This window comes from Rhinatrema bivittatum, chromosome 13 (assembly GCF_901001135.1).
Source record: "Rhinatrema bivittatum chromosome 13, aRhiBiv1.1, whole genome shotgun sequence".
Taxonomy (NCBI): Eukaryota; Metazoa; Chordata; class Amphibia; order Gymnophiona; family Rhinatrematidae; genus Rhinatrema; species Rhinatrema bivittatum.
In genome coordinates, this window is record NC_042627.1 from 80,696,223 (window position 1) to 80,713,518 (window position 17,296).

At 45.1% G+C, this 17,296-nt stretch overlaps 1 protein-coding gene across 1 annotated transcript in view; it reads left to right on the forward strand.

Annotated features, from left to right (window-relative positions):
* MAP2K5 (mitogen-activated protein kinase kinase 5) overlaps positions 1-17,296 on the forward strand; it is a 244,975-nt gene that overhangs the window by 185,907 nt on the left and 41,772 nt on the right. The gene's annotated exons all lie outside the window — the stretch shown is intronic.

The following is a 17,296-nucleotide window of genomic DNA, read 5'->3' on the forward strand; positions in this document are numbered from 1 at the left end:
AGAGTGGAACTCTGGAACAGAGTGCGGGTAAGAGTGGAACTAAGAAACAGAGTGCGGGTAAGAGTGGAACTCTGGAGCAGAGTGCGGGTAAGAGTGGAACTAAGAAACAGAGTGCGGGTAAGAGTGGAACTCTGGAGCAGAGTGCGGGTAAGAGTGGAACTCTGGAACAGAGTGCGGGTAAGAGTGGAACTCTGGAGCAGAGTGCGGGTAAGAGTGGAACTAAGAAACAGAGTGCGGGTAAGAGTGGAACTCTGGAGCAGAGTGCGGGTAAGAGTGGAACTCTGGAGCAGAGTGCGGGTAAGAGTGGAACTCTGGAGCAGAGTGCGGGTAAGAGTGGAACTAAGAAACAGAGTGCGGGTAAGAGTGGAACTCTGGAGCAGAGTGCGGGTAAGAGTGGAACTCTGGAGCAGAGTGCGGGTAAGAGTGGAACTAAGAAACAGAGTGCGGGTAAGAGTGGAACTCTGGAGCAGAGTGCGGGTAAGAGTGGAACTCTGGAGCAGAGTGCGGGTAAGAGTGGAACTCTGGAGCAGAGTGCGGGTAAGAGTGGAACTCTGGAGCAGAGTGCGGGTAAGAGTGGAACTCTGGAGCAGAGTGCGGGCAAGGCTGGAACTCTGGAGCAGAGTGCGGGTAAGAGTGGAACTCTGGAACAGCGTGCGGGTAAGAGTGGAACTCTGGAGCAGAGTGCGGGTAAGAGTGGAACTCTGGAGCAGAGTGCAGGCAAGGCTGGAACTCTGGAGCAGAGTGCGGGTAAGAGTGGAACTCTGGAGCAGAGTGCAGGTAAGAGTGGAACTAAGAAACAGAGTGCAGGTAAGAGTGGAACTAAGAAACAGAGTGCGGGTAAGAGTGGAACTCTGGAACAGAGTGCGGGTAAGAGTGGAACTCTGGAGCAGAGTGCGGGTAAGAGTGGAACTCTGGAGCAGAGTGCGGGTAAGAGTGGAACTAAGAAACAGAGTGCGGGTAAGAGTGGAACTCTGGAGCAGAGTGCAGGTAAGAGTGGAACTAAGAAACAGAGTGCGGGTAAGAGTGGAACTCTGGAACAGAGTGCGGGTAAGAGTGGAACTCTGGAACAGAGTGCGGGTAAGAGTGGAACTAAGAAACAGAGTGCGGGTAAGAGTGGAACTCTGGAACAGAGTGCGGGTAAGAGTGGAACTCTGGAACAGAGTGCGGGTAAGAGTGGAACTCTGGAGCAGAGTGCGGGTAAGAGTGGAACTCTGGAGCAGAGTGCGGGTAAGAGTGGAACTCTGGAGCAGAGTGCGGGTAAGAGTGGAACTCTGGAGCAGAGTGCGGGTAAGAGTGGAACTCTGGAGCAGAGTGCGGGTAAGAGTGGAACTCTGGAGCAGAGTGCAGGTAAGAGTGGAACTAAGAAACAGAGTGCGGGTAAGAGTGGAACTCTGGAGCAGAGTGCGGGTAAGAGTGGAACTCTGGAGCAGAGTGCGGGTAAGAGTGGAACTCTGGAGCAGAGTGCGGGTAAGAGTGGAACCCTTGGTTTCTTTTGTTTAGAGATATTCTGTTCATTTTGGACTATTTTTGTCTGTATAGGGCTCAGGTTATCTGAAGTATCTACATACATATGTGTATATGATGTAACCCACCTTTGGGGGGGCCAACAAATTGTAAGGGTGGAAAGGGGGCCATGGCTCAAAGTTTGCTTACCCCTACTCTCTCACACGATCCCACAATGCAAGAACACAAAGTGCAGCTCCAACACAACTGATTCAATATCATTGTCCTGCACTGGATTCCTCGATTCACGTCTCCAGACACCCGATGAAACATGCCAAGTTATCTAAGGTGTCTAAGCATTCTATCCCATCGAAGCTAACAATGCATCCCTCTGAGGCTTTACTTTATCAAGCTGCTTTGCCAACACATCTCTACATCTTAAATCTGCAGGAAAATGGGTCAGTTTGCCTCTGCCCCTCCAATAACCAAGGTACTCACCCTGCCTAGACTTGTGGCAGAAGGACTTTGCCTGGAGAGTGCAGAACTGGTATCCTCTATAGTGCTGCTCACCTCCAACAGATCACCCATTTTAGTGCAGGAGCCTATCCTGGTCTCAGAAGAGGATGTCCTACCACCTATGCCAGGCCAGAGAACACATACAGTCGCTCAACCAAATCACAGAATTGATGAAGAATGTCTTTACCTTTCAGACCAAGTAGATGGAAGGAATGTTCCAGCCTCTTCTTTCCACTATCACTATGGCGATACCAAAGACCAGAGTCCCGATTTTGCCTGTAGGGGGTGAACTCATCATCGGAACCCTTGATTAGAGGTTCTTTATAGTTTATCATAGCAGAATCCATTAGGTCAGAGGTGATGGACCAGGCTGCTCCTTCTTGGAGTCAATCAGAAGCCCCTTCCGGTTCTCCCTCTTCATCATTGGAGTCCTGAATAAGTGAGCTAGTACCTTAGGCTTAGATGAAGACTCTACTGGCATACCCTCCGACCCACTTCCGGATTCTCCAGACCACATCTTGCCACCAGAGGATCTCACCTATTCTAAGTTTAGGAAAAGATTGATACAGTATTGGGTGTCCATATCTACAAAGACCCCCATTCTGAGCTCCTTGGTCTTCTTCGGATAGTGGATACTCCAGCTGAACCAGCAGCCCTTCCAATTTACAACATCCTCTTCTTTCAACGGATGAGAACGTGGGAAATGCTCATTTTAGCTCAAATACAGAGCCCTGCAATAACCAGATTTTGGTGTCATCCAGCTGCCTCAACAGTCTGTACTAGATGATGAGTCTGCTATGAAAAAGGCAAAGAAGACATGAATTCACTCAAATTCTCCTCCAGGAAGAGACCCCAAACTTCTAGATAACTTTGGCAAGTAGGTTTTTCAAAGTGAAATGCTTTCTGCTCGCATATCTATCCACCAGTTCTACATAGTGTAGTGAAGTATATTCTTGACTGCATTCAAAACACTGAGGCCTTTCCTATCTACTATTGAACATGACAACCACTCCTGGATGTGGAAGAGCACATCCACCACTTACTTTGATCAATTGTATGAGTCTAAATGGACATCCTGAAAGGCCAACTTATAGGGAATTACAGTAATTGAGGGTGGTAAGGACAAAGACCTGGATAACGGTCCGAAAATCCTCTGCTGCCAGTGTTATGAATCGGAGAGTGGACCCCTGTTCCGAAGTAGAGTCAGCGCTGCCGAGAAGGAAGTTAACCCTCGTCGTTCTCTACCGTCGGATGGCAAGGCCTGTTGAAGATGTTGAGATGAAGGCTTCACCCTGGAAGCTCGTGATCCCCCTCAGGAGGAGCCCATAGGGACACAGCCGCTGGGACTTAGGAGACTCCCTGAAGAATGAAGATGGTCTGGATGCAGGCGCCTCCTGCAGGTCGTGGGTTCCAGATGGCTGGCACCTCCAGCAGGTTGTGATCAGTCCGGGAGTACACATTGAAAGATAGTCCCAATTCAGTCCAAGGGTCGAAGTCCTGAGAGAGGTCGAGAGCTGGTCCAAGAACAGACGGGAGAATGGTCCGAAGCCAATCCAGGAGCAAAGAAGGAGAAGGGTCCAGAGCCAGTCCAAGTCAATACCAGAAGATCACCACCACCGGTCCAAGGGTCAGGAGCCAAAGAATCAGTCCCATGAGGAGAAGAGCAGAAGCGGGGCAAAGAGTGGATCCGGAACACCGACACAGGAACCAAGCACAGCCTCAATACCAAGGCAAGGTCTGATTATCAGACCTTCCCTTATATACCAGAACTGGAAGGAGGAGTCCCCAGGGGAGCTATGGCAATTTCCTGTCATGGCTCCTTTAAATTCTCTCTTCAGCCGCGCGCACGGCTCCTAGGAGGCTGAGGGGGAGGAGTCAGACCGCCGAACCTATGCGGTCGATTAGGCAGCAGCAGAAGCCACAAAGAAGTTAAGACAGAGGACTGCCTGCCACTGCAGGAGCCCCCGATGCTCTTTGTGATTTAGTTTATTGCCATGGCCGCCAGCCCGACCCCGGTTGCGGCCCGCCGCAGCCGGTGGCCATGACACCCGGCTGCGGGGCGCTACGGCCGGCGTTTCTAACAGCCAGTAGTAACCTCAGTTTGAAAAAGCACTTACTTTTCCATTAATGATAACTGTGAGTCAGTACACACCCCTAAATCCTAAATACTGTCAGAAAAGATTATTATATTTATTTATTTAATCATTTATTTTGCCTTTTTATATACCGTCATTCCAAATGAAGATCACAGCGGTTTACATCGTGACATGAATATATATTACGGAAAATGTTCAAGGGTTGGCGCCAACGAATCCTCTGGCAGAAGATGATTACTAACCCACATAGCTTCTGTCTTGTCTGGATTGAGGGATAATCTGTTCTTCCTTATCCAGTTATTAATTTCTGTTAAAGACTGAGTGATGAAATTTACCATCACCACCAGGTTATTTTCAACTGGGAACTATAACTGTATATCATCTGCATAAACTTTATAAAATAATCCAAGGTTATCCACTAATCTGTAAAGAGGCTGGAGGTAAATGTTAAACGGGAATGAGGATAAGGCAGATCCCTGTGGAACCCCTGTCTCAATATCCCACTAAATGGACATCTTTTGCCCCACTTGCACTTGTAGCTGACAAGAAAGAAACAAAGTGAACCACTGATGGACAAACCACGCCCAATACCAAGGGCAAATAAATGACTAAGTAAAATAGAACGACTCACAATATCACATGCAGCTGATATGCCAAGGAAGAGCAAGTAAAATAGAATGACTCACAATATCACATGCAGCTGATATGCCAAGGAGGAGCAAGTAAAATAGAATGACTCACAATATCACATGCAGCTGATATGCCAAGGAGGAGCAAGTAAAATAGAATGACTCACAATATCACATGCAGCTGATATGCCAAGGAGGAGCAAGTAAAATAGAATGACTCACAATATCACATGCAGCTGATATGCCAAGGAGGAGCTAGTAAAATAGAATGACTCACAATATCACATGCAGCTGATATGCCAAGGAGGAGCAAGTAAAATAGAATGACTCACAATATCACATGCAGCTGATATGCCAAGGAGGAGCAAGTAAAATACCGAAGAATGACTCACAATATCACATGCAGCTGATATGCCAAGGAGGAGCAAGTAAAATAGAATGACTCACAATATCACATGCAGCTGATATGCCAAGGAGGAGCAAGTAAAATAGAATGACTCACAATATCACATGCAGCTGATATGCCAAGGAGGAGCAAGTAAAATAGAATGACTCAATATCGCATGCAGCTGATATGCCAAGGAGGAGCAAGTAAAATACCGAAGAATGACTCACAATATCACATGCAGCTGATATGCCAAGGAGGAGCAAGTAAAATAGAATGACTCACAATATCACATGCAGCTGATATGCCAAGGAGGAGCAAGTAAAATAGAATGACTCACAATATCACATGCAGCTGATATGCCAAGGAGGAGCTAGTAAAATAGAATGACTCACAATATCACATGCAGCTGATATGCCAAGGAGGAGCAAGTAAAATAGAATGACTCACAATATCACATGCAGCTGATATGCCAAGGAGGAGCAAGTAAAATAGAATGACTCAATATCGCATGCAGCTGATATGCCAAGGAGGAGCAAGTAAAATAGAATGACTCACAATATCACATGCAGCTGATATGCCAAGGAGGAGCAAGTAAAATAGAATGACTCACAATATCACATGCAGCTGATATGCCAAGGAGGAGCAATATAACTGTTCCCTCTTGATCTATTTCTTTCAAAAAAAGCATCACAGAGAGACAACAATAGTCTCTGTACTATGTCCAGGCTTAAAGCCACTCTGATGAGGACTTAATATTTTGTGATTATCCAAAAATTCATCCACTTGAGTCAAAATGGTCTTCTCTACAACTTTCCCCATGGTGCAAAGGCTGGAAATAGTCCTGGCATAGGCTGCAAATGCTTGTCTCTTCAGAACAGGCCAAACTATGGCCCGCTTTAAAAGGTCAGGGACTTGCCCCTTTAGTAAAGAGAGGTTCACCACATGTTTTAATATGTCTGCAGCGATGTCCTTTAGACCCAAAATGGGCAAACATTAAGTGATCAACTCGATTCTTTTAACTTCGACTTCAGTATTTCAATTTTTGTTTTTAGATACATTTTGAAACTCAGTCCAGGTAACAGGGTCAATATCTGACACCATCGGACATTCCGAAAGACTCAATAAAGAAGATGGGCCGATACAGTTCTCAACTTTATCTCTACAGATGTGAGCAAAAGTCTGGCAATCTAATACTTCATTATGATTGCCAGCCATGGAAGGTTTTAGTAGACCATTGACTACTATAGATAAAGCAAATGGTTAATTTAATGAGGATTGAATATGGACCTGAAAATAGAACTTCCTCGGGGTCTATAATTAGTTCTTGCTTAGTGCCTCTCGTTTCTGTTTTCTGCTGTTATTTTCAGTTTATTTGAATAGATGAATTTAAGATCTTCCCCTGTTACTACAGAATGTTTCAGCCTAATGTTTTGGATTTTTATTTTTGGCATCCTCAATCCTTTGAGCTACTCTTCTCTCGGTGATTTAATTATTTCCTCTGTATGATTTTTTCCAAGGTTGAGTTGATATCTTTTTTTCTGTTCTTCTGGCCTTGTGTTCTTGTTAATAGGACTCTTTCAGAATGATTTTCAGTGCACAATATTGTATCTGATTTATTCTGTGATATCAATTGATGGTCCCTTTATGCATAGTACAGGTTTATTGATCTTATTTATCATGCTTTGTACTTTGGGTGTCAGGATTATCTTAGATAGCTTTCTCTGTCCTGAACTCCTGCATGCATATCCATTTCTACATATGCCAGGAACTCAACCACCAGCTTCTCCATCTTCTAGTATCTCACCCGCCTTTTCTCTTTAATTTGGGTTCTGGTCTGTCTTTACATTGCTTTTATCCACATATGTTGCACCTCCAGTTGCTCTGACTGTACTGGCACCTCTCTTAGGTAACTCTGTGACTGTTCATAAGAACATGAGAAGTGACATGCTGGGTCAGACCAAGGTCCATCGAGCTCAGCGTCTTATCTCTGACAGTGGCCAGTCAAGGTCACAGGCACCCGGCAGATCCCCAATAGTTGATCTATGTCTTATATCTCACTCCCAGAGATAATGCTGTCTTTCCCAAGCCTACCTGGCTAATAACTGTTTATGGACTTTTCCTTCAGGAACTTGTCCGGTCATCTTTTGTAGCACACTATGAGGCCAATGCAATACCATGCACTCAGATTAACCTGCAGCTGGATGCACGTTTTGGATGTGTGTCCATAACCCCTGATACAATAAGGGGATGAGTGCATCCAAAATGTGTGTCCAAACCAAGGCATAGCTAATAACACTCATCACATGTAAATGCCTTGTTGATGAGGCTATTACCCCCAAAGTAAAAAATAATGTGCGCCCGACGCTCACATTTTAACCCTCAAAAATGAACGCCAGTCCTGGAGCTGACATTGTTTTGAGGAGCCCCAAAAGTTGAACTAAAAAGCAGAGAATATTGCTTTTCTGTGCTTCCTCCGACTTAATATCGTGGCAATATTAAGTTGGAGAAACCAAAGAAAGCAGCATAGTGAAAAAAAAAACTAAAAAAAATAAATGTCTTGACGGCGGTCAGGTTAGGAAAACGGATGCTCAATTTACAAGTGTCCATATTGCTAACCCAAGGAGGCACTAGGGTCACACAATTTCCTTTAGTGCCCTCTTTTTACGCAGCGGCTCATTTGCCTACTGAGTTGCGCCTGGGAGAGGTAGATGGGAGTGCATTAGACGAGTGGGTGCTCACTTTTCCCACGCAGATATTGCATCGGCCCCATACTTTGCCTTGATCACACTCTCTGATAACAGATTACACAGCTTGACTGTGCGCTGAGTGACAAAATAATTCCTATAATTTGTTTTAAATGTGCTAGTTTCATGGAGTGTCCCCTAGTCCTAGGATTACATGGCAAGAGTTTCACATACTCAAGAAAAATATATGAACCTCAGAGGTTGGAGGTAACCAAATATAACAGCTGACAATTATAAAGTAGAGAAGGAGACCTTTATTGAGCATAGCAGAGCAAACTCAAAGTACCATTGTAACTTTGGACTCAAAAGTTACTCTCCACGCTCATAAGCAATGACAGATATAATCATCGGACTCAACATATTCTAATGACCACTTTTTTTCGAAAAATTTTTTTTACTGCAAGTGATAAAGCACACAAAAACAAGTGTTATAAAAGTGATAAAGGGTTAACTTATCTTTAAATCAAACTCGCTTGAAAAGCTGTACCCAAACACTCAAGTTATGTCCAGCCGATGGCATGAGCTTCAGTGTTACTTTGAGTTTTCTCTGCTATGCTCAAAAGAACATAAGATTTGCCATGCTGGGTCAGACCAAAGGTCCATCAAGCCCAATATCCTGTTTCCAACAGTGGTCAATCCAGGTCACAAGTACCTGGCAGAATCCCATGGAGTAGACAGATTCCAAGCTGCTTATCCCAAGAATAATAAGCAGTGGATTTCTCCAACTCTACCTTAATAATGGTTAATGGGCTTTTCCTCCAGGAACTTGTCCAAACCTTTAATTCTGCTATATCTTTTTTGAGATATGGTGACCAGAACTGAATACAATACTCAAGAAGATGTCGCATTATGATATTCTCTGTTTATTCTCCATTCCTTTCCTAATAATTCCCATGATGCTATTTGCTTTCTTGGCTGCTGCTGGACATTGAACAGAAGGTTTTGGAGTATTTTCAATGATGACACCTCGAACCTTTTCCTGAATGGTGACTCCTAACGTGGAACCAGGGCGACCAGGAAGGTGGAGGATCTTCATCGGATGACGTACGAGGAGAGATTGAAGAATCTAAATATGTACACCCTGGAGGAAAGGAGGAGCAGAGGTGATATGATACAGACTTTCAGATACTTGAAAGGTGTTAATGATCAAAAGACAACGACAAACCTTTTCCGAAGGAAAAAAATCAGCAGAACCAGGGGTCACGATTTGAAGCTCCAGGGAGGAAGATTCAGAACCAATGTCAGGAAGTATTTCTTCACGGAGAGGGTGGTGGATGCCTGGAATGCCCTTCTGGAGGATGTGGTGAAGACCAGAACTGTGAAGGACTTCAAAGGGGCGTGGGATAAACACTGTGGATCCATAAAGTCAAGAGGCTGCCAATGAAGAGTGGGTGACTCGCCAGAATGATGGCTACTGCCTGGAGTCAATACCCTTATTAAATAAACATACACAGGCTTACTGTGACTCCAACATCGCTCTAAGCCTCAACAGCAAGAGGAAATGTGGAAAAAAGGATTCACACTCACAAAGAGGGGAGTAGCTGGCTTGTTACGGCGGTTACTACCCCAAATCAAATAAGCCTGATACTTCACTTTCAATGCATATACAGCAAAGTTCTCTGATTCAACGGCAGGGGAGAAGAAAAGAGGGTTCGCACTCACAAAGCGGGGAGTAGCTGGCTTGTTACGGCGGTTACTACCCCAAACCAAATGTGCCTGATACTTCACTTTCGATGCACATCCAGCATGGCTCTCTGCTTCAACGGCATGGGAGAAGAAAAACAACCAATAAGGGCTAATAACATAGTCTGGGTAAAACAAATAAGCATGGGTGCAGCTTGCTTATTGCGGCGGCTACTACCCCTACTACCCCTAACGAATCAAGCTAGATATTTCACTTGGATGCAGCTCCATCACTGCTCTCTACATTAAAGGTGGGGGTGGAAGGGAAATAGAACCAAGAGCTAAGAGAAACAGATAAGTATGAGAGAAAATATGTGTGAAGCTTACTGGGCAGACTAGATGGGCCATTTGGTCTTCTTCTGCCGTCATTTCTATGTTTCTATGTAGCTATAATTTGGGTTACTCTTCCCTAAGAGCATCCCTTTGCACTTGACTTCATTAAACTTCATGAAGGTCTCCTTCCCTACTTTATAATTATTGGCTTTTTAGAAGAATTGCATATAGTACATGGACCAATCATATCCCAGCACACATGATAATGCTTTTCTCAAGATGATTTTATTTTATTTATTTATTTATTTATGTAGGCGGTTTATATACCATCGTTCCAAAAAAAGATCATAACTGTTTTAAAAGTCAACATTCATATTCTGGGTCATCGTTCATATGCTTGGTCAACATTCATATTCTAGGTTACCACAACAGCAAATACATATTTTAGGTCAATACATCAACATCAAGTACATGTTTACTAGGGGGGCTATGATAGTGGTTTGATATCCATAATTTCTATTTCATTGTCCTTCACGTATTTATCAGTGAGTTGCCATGTTGCACGTTGCATCTTTTCATTACTTATTGCTCATTCTACTAACATTATCTATGATTTTTGATAGTGAAGATATTGGCATATTGATATTTTAAGTTAAATCATATGCATTTCTGAAGAGCTCACATTTGAAACTCTTTCTTTCTGTTATCGTACTTAATGTCTCTGGAAGAGAGTTCCACAGCTTGGGGCCCACTATGGAAAACATTCGGTCTCTTATTTGTGTTAGATGTATACTCTGTGTTGTAGGTACATTTAGAAGTCCTTTGTTTTGCGACCTTAGGGCTCGCTGCGGAGTGTATGGTTGAAGTCTCACTCCTGTTAAGCAGGGGTTAATGTTGTTGATGATATTAAAAATTAGAGTTATTACTTTACAATGAGTTCTGGATTGAGCAGGAAGCCGGTGCAGTGCTATCAGCGAGGGGGTAATGTGGTCAAATTTCCTTGCCTCTAGTAAGAGTCTGGCTGATTCGTTTTGCAGTAACTGTAGTAGTTTTAGAAGTTCTAAAGGTTGGCCTAGTAATAGTTGCAGTAATCTATATTTGAGAATATTAGTGTTTGTAAAACAGAGCGGAAGTCCTGGAATGTTAGTAAAGGTTTCAGTCGATGTAGTATTCTTAGTTTGGCATATCCTGTGTTAATTAATTTGTTTGTGCTTTTTCATTGTATTCCTTCATCCTACCATCCCCACTGTATCTGTATCCCTCATTCCTCAATCATCTCTTATCATAATTATTTTATTTCATTTTTTACTCATATTCTTCCTTTTTCAAGCAAGCTTAGGCAGTCTCTCCATCACCCTTTCTCACCCCATTCTGTCCCCTTCTGAAATATCACTTACAAAATGTTGAAAAGCACCAATGCAAGGACAGATCCCTGCAGCACACCCCATTGCCTCTCACCTTGGAGTGAACTCCATTTACCACGAGCCTTTGCCGTCTCCCATTCAACCCGTTTCTAATCCAGTCAATAGCCTTAGAACCCATGACAAAGGATGCTCTGTTTATTTGTAAGTCTCCTATGTGGAATTGTGCCAAAGGCCTTACTGACATCTAGCACCATCCCTTGATCCAACTCTCTGGTCACTCAGTGAAAGAACTTGATTGGATTTGTCCGGAAAACCCTGCTGCCTTGGATCTTGTAGTCCGTTGGAGTCCAGAAACTGCCCTATCCTCGGTTTTAGCAGGGATTCCATTAGTTTGCTCCCCACAGAGGTTTGTAGTTCCCAGCCTCCTCCTTTCTTCCATTTTTATGACGAGGAACCACATCTGCCCCTCTCCAGTCCTCCTAGAAGCCTTGAAAAGGTCACCAGCGGAGCTCTGAAGTTCCCTTAATGCCCTCGGGTGTATCCCATCTGTCCCTATTGCTTTATCTACTTTGTTTCGCTAAATCCTCACACATGCACTTTTCTGAAAATTGACATTTCTCTCATTTGTGTCTGTTTCCAATGCTCTGACTTCAGTGAACGTTGAAGAGAAAACGTAGTTAACCTTTTCCTTGTCAGTCTCCTCTTCCTCCTCCTCTTATTCTCTCAGTACCATTCCTGTATCACCGAACACAAATCTTGCACCACAATTTTACCACATTTTCTATCTTTTCGTCCACTTTCCCAGCTTCTCCTGCCTTTTCCAGGTGGCTTCCTCTTCCTGCGATCTCTTGTAGTCTATGAAATGTGACCCTTTTTTCCCTTAGCTTTTCAGCCACTTCTTTAGAAAGCCATAGCGGCCTCTTTTTCCTGTTCCCTATCTTTATTTTTCTAACTGAAAGGTTAGATGCCTTTACAATATCTATTTTTAGTTTTGCCCACTGATCTTCTGCATCCCTACTCTTTCACACACTTCCCCCCCCCCCCATTCTCTCTCTCCCATCTCCAGCTGTTTCATACTCTCTCCTCATCGCCCCCTCCCCAAACATTCATCCCCTTCTGTCCTCCCCCCGGAGCTGTTCTCCCAGAACAAGCAGGAGGTCCGTCCTCACAAATGGGCACCATCGTCAGTTGGAGCCCAGCATGGAAATCTAAATTCAAAATTTCTTTTCTGTGGAGCCTACAAGTCGATGAATCTTTGTCTTTCCCAAACGTGCAGGATTCATCGTCTTGCTGAGGCACCACGGTCTGTTTTCTTGTCACTTAGTCACATCCTCGAAAGGTTTTTCATTCGGTTCTTTCTTTTTCGGCAGCTGGCACTGGTGCATCGAGGTGACATCAATCATGATTTAGTGTCATCAAGTGAGACCCACAGAATAGATGTGTCCTCTGCCTGGGGAGGGGGCAGGGGTCTCAACCACAACGTCCGGGCATGTCCCATCTTGAGTCTGTTTATTTTGGCGCCCAACGTGGGGGGCTCGTCCGGGATTTAACTAAAATCCCATAGAGGGCATCAACCTCCAGCTTGACCTCATGGAAGAGCACTTCAGAATGCATAATTCCAGCTCATCTGGCATCAACATCAAAGGGCCCAGGAACTGCGTCGACTATTGGCGTTGCATTGGCATTGGGAGGGCATTGAACCCCCTCGACAGTGAGCACCAAGAAGGGCCAGGGGTTTGACCACGGTCTACCCCCTTCCACTTTAAGGAGATGAAGGGAACCAGTGATGTGTAACAGGAAGGTCCAAGAAGGATCAGCATTGGTCTTCACTGATGCACCAAGGCAGGAGCAGGGACGTTCTGGTGCAGCCTTGGTGAAGAGAACTCAGATTCAGTGCAGTCCCGAGATTCACATCAGTCTCTCCTAGGAAGATGTGGCTACCCCCTCACCTCACAATCTGTCTAGGCATTGGCAGATTTTGAGGAGAAGCCGCATAGGAAAATCCAGCAGGTCTTGCACAGAAAACTGCAGATTGATGCATCAATAGCATTGGTTTTGATGCAAACAGATGTCCAGCCAATTCTAGAGTGGCACAGCACTGATGCCATTTCCTGGAGGAGAATTAGTATCTATGTCAGCCACACCGATGATGATTTCTGACTCACAGTGGGAGAAAACTTCCCTGAGACACAGATGTTCATCTGATCTAGGGCCCAAAAGACAAATGACCCACTCTCTAATGTGTATGATTACAGCTCGGGCAGAAGGCAGGTCTCCCTTACACCGAGTGTGTGATTGTAGCTCGGGCAGAAGGCAGGTCTCCCTTACACCGAGTGTGTGATTGTAGCTCGGGCAGAAGGCAGGTCTCCCTTACACCGAGTGTGTGATTGTAGCTCGGGCAGAAGGCAGGTCTCCCTTACACCGAGTGTGTGATTGTAGCTTGGGCAGAAGGCAGGTCTCCCTTACACCGAGTGTGTGATTGTAGCTCGGGCAGAAGGCAGGTCTCCCTTACACTGAGTGTGTGATTGTAGCTCGGGCAGAAGGCAGGTCTCCCTTACACCGAGTGTGTGATTGTAGCTCGGGCAGAAGGCAGGTCTCCCTTACACTGAGTGTGTGATTGTAGCTCGGGCAGAAGGCAGGTCTCCCTTACACCGAGTGTGTGATTGTAGCCCGGGCAGAAGGCAGGTCTCCCTTACACTGAGTGTGTGATTGTAGCTCGGGCAGAAGGCAGGTCTCCCTTACACTGAGTGTGTGATTGTAGCTCGGGCAGAAGGCAGGTCTCCCTTACACCGAGTGTGTGATTGTAGCTCGGGCAGAAGGCAGGTCTCCCTTACACCGAGTGTGTGATTGTAGCTTGGGCAGAAGGCAGGTCTCCCTTACACCGAGTGTGTGATTGTAGCTTGGGCAGAAGGCAGGTCTCCCTTACACCGAGTGTGTGATTGTAGCTCGGGCAGAAGGCAGGTCTCCCTTACACTGAGTGTGTGATTGTAGCTTGGGCAGAAGGCAGGTCTCCCTTACACTGAGTGTGTGATTGTAGCTCGGGCAGAAGGCAGGTCTCCCTTACACTGAGTGTGTGATTGTAGCTCGGGCAGAAGGCAGGTCTCCCTTACACTGAGTGTGTGATTGTAGCTCGGGCAGAAGGCAGGTCTCCCTTACACTGAGTGTGTGATTGTAGCTCGGGCAGAAGGCAGGTCTCCCTTACACCGAGTGTGTGATTGTAGCTTGGGCAGAAGGCAGGTCTCCCTTACACCGAGTGTGTGATTGTAGCTCGGGCAGAAGGCAGGTCTCCCTTACACCGAGTGTGTGATTGTAGCTCGGGCAGAAGGCAGGTCTCCCTTACACTGAGTGTGTGATTGCAGCTCGGGCAGAAGGCAGGTCTCCCTTACACCGAGTGTGTGATTGCAGCCCGGGCAGAAGGCAGGTCTCCCTTACACTGAGTGTGTGATTGTAGCTCGGGCAGAAGGCAGGTATCCCTTACACCGAGTGTGTGATTGCAGCTCGGGCAGAAGGCAGGTCTCCCTTACACTGAGTGTGTGATTGTAGCTCGGGCAGAAGGCAGGTCTCCCTTACACTGAGTGTGTGATTGTAGCCCGGGCAGAAGGCAGGTCTCCCTTACACTGAGTGTGTGATTGTAGCCCGGGCAGAAGGCAGGTCTCCCTTACACTGAGTGTGTGATTGTAGCTCGGGCAGAAGGCAGGTCTCCCTTACACCGAGTGTGTGATTGTAGCTCGGGCAGAAGGCAGGTCTCCCTTACACCGAGTGTGTGATTGTAGCTCGGGCAGAAGGCAGGTCTCCCTTACACTGAGTGTGTGATTGTAGCTCGGGCAGAAGGCAGGTCTCCCTTACACCGAGTGTGTGATTGTAGCTCGGGCAGAAGGCAGGTCTCCCTTACACTGAGTGTGTGATTGTAGCTCGGGCAGAAGGCAGGTCTCCCTTACACTGAGTGTGTGATTGTAGCCCGGGCAGAAGGCAGGTCTCCCTTACACTGAGTGTGTGATTACCACGATGCTGTTTGCAGTTGTTCAACACCTGGAGATGGAATCTGATTATTTTATATAACTTACAATGTGACTTTACAGCTGCTAAGGGATGCGTAAGTAATCATTAATATATTTAGAGATAAGTGTAATCCTTTGCTTTCAAATACTGCATGGCAGCTTGATAATTGCAATCATGTAACCCCCAAAATAAGATGAAGTCACTTCATAAAGGAAACTGATGAAAAGGAAACCGTTGTATTTGTAATTAACAGAACAATTTAAAATTGTAAATGCCATCTGCACACTTCTCCCCGGCACACATGCAGATGTGTGCACACATATACATACATAGGTACGCACACAGTGCTACACAGACACCGGGATACACATAAATGCTCATTCACAGATGCTCACACACACAAAGATAAACACATCTACAGAGAAGAGCATAAACTTAGAGCACATCCAGATACACATACAAAGATGCAGGCATGCTGAAATGCACACAAGACACACGCAGAAACACATACACTCACGTGCAGAGATACACACACTCAGATACATGCACATAGAGGGATGCACACACAGTGATACATACACATACACACTCATATACACACTCAGAAGGCTAGAGGGATGCACACTTTTAGATACACACACAGTGATACATACACATACACACTTAGATAAACATGCACTAACATGCAGAGATATACAGATACGCACACACACATAGATGGATGCACACTTTTAGATATACACACACAGTGATACATACCTACACATACACACTCAGATACACACACATACACAGATAGAGGGATGCACCTTTTTAGATACCCGGTGAGACATACTACACATACACACTCATATACACGCACAGATAGAGGAATACACAATTTTAGATATACACACACATTGATACACACACAGATGTACACTTTTAGATACACACAGTGATACATACACACTCAGATACACACTCACACACACAGAGGGATGCACACTTTTAGATATACTGACAGTGATACATACACATGCATACTTGGATACATACACAGATAGAGGGATACCCTTTTAGATATACACACACAGTGCTCCATACACACTCATATACATGCACAGATAGAGGAATGCACAATTTTAGATACACACACAGTGATACATAGACATGCATACTCGGATGCACACGTTTCGATACCACACAGTGATACATACACACTCAGATACAGATAGAGGGATGCACACTTTTAGATACCCTGACAGTGACACATACACACTCAGATGCACACACAGATAGAAGGATGCACACTTTTAGATACCCTGACAGTGACACATACACACTCAGATGCACACACAGATAGAAGGATGCACACTTTTAGATACCCTGACAGTGACACATACACACTCAGATGCACACACAGATAGAAGGATGCACACTTTTAGATACCCTGACAGTGATACATACACATACACACTCAGATGCACACACAGATAGAAGGATGCACACTTTTAGATACCCTGACAGTGACACATGCACACTCAGATGCACACACAGATAGAAGGATGCACACTTTTAGATACCCTGACAGTGATACACATGCATGCACACTCAGATGCACACACAGATAGAAGGATGCACACTTTTAGATACCCTGACAGTGATACACTCAGATGCACACACAGATAGAAGGATGCACACTTTTAGATACCCTGACAGTGATACATACACATACACACTCAGATGCACACACAGATAGAGGGATGCACACTTTTAGATACACTGCCTGTGATACACATGCATGCACACTGAGATACATGTGCACTCACATTTACATGCACATCTCTTAGCTACGTTTGATTTAATTGCATTTCAAGCAGTTTTCATTGGCTGGAATTGAAAACAAAGGCCTTAATAAGAGTTCTAGTTAATTTTCTGTCTTGTAATTACAGATCTCATTTTTCTGATAATTGAGCTGCTCTCTTCTCTGTATATTTAGTAACCGCCCCATTCTCTCTCTCTCTGCCACTGCCAGTAATGACAGCAGAGGTGCTTTCATCCCTTTTCTCCCGCTCTCAACTACATCAAAGCAATTTCCTCGCAGCCTCCTGCAATGACACTTTTGTGTGCTAGAGCAATCGGTTTGGCTCTCACCAAACACGGCAAGCTCCGAGTTCCT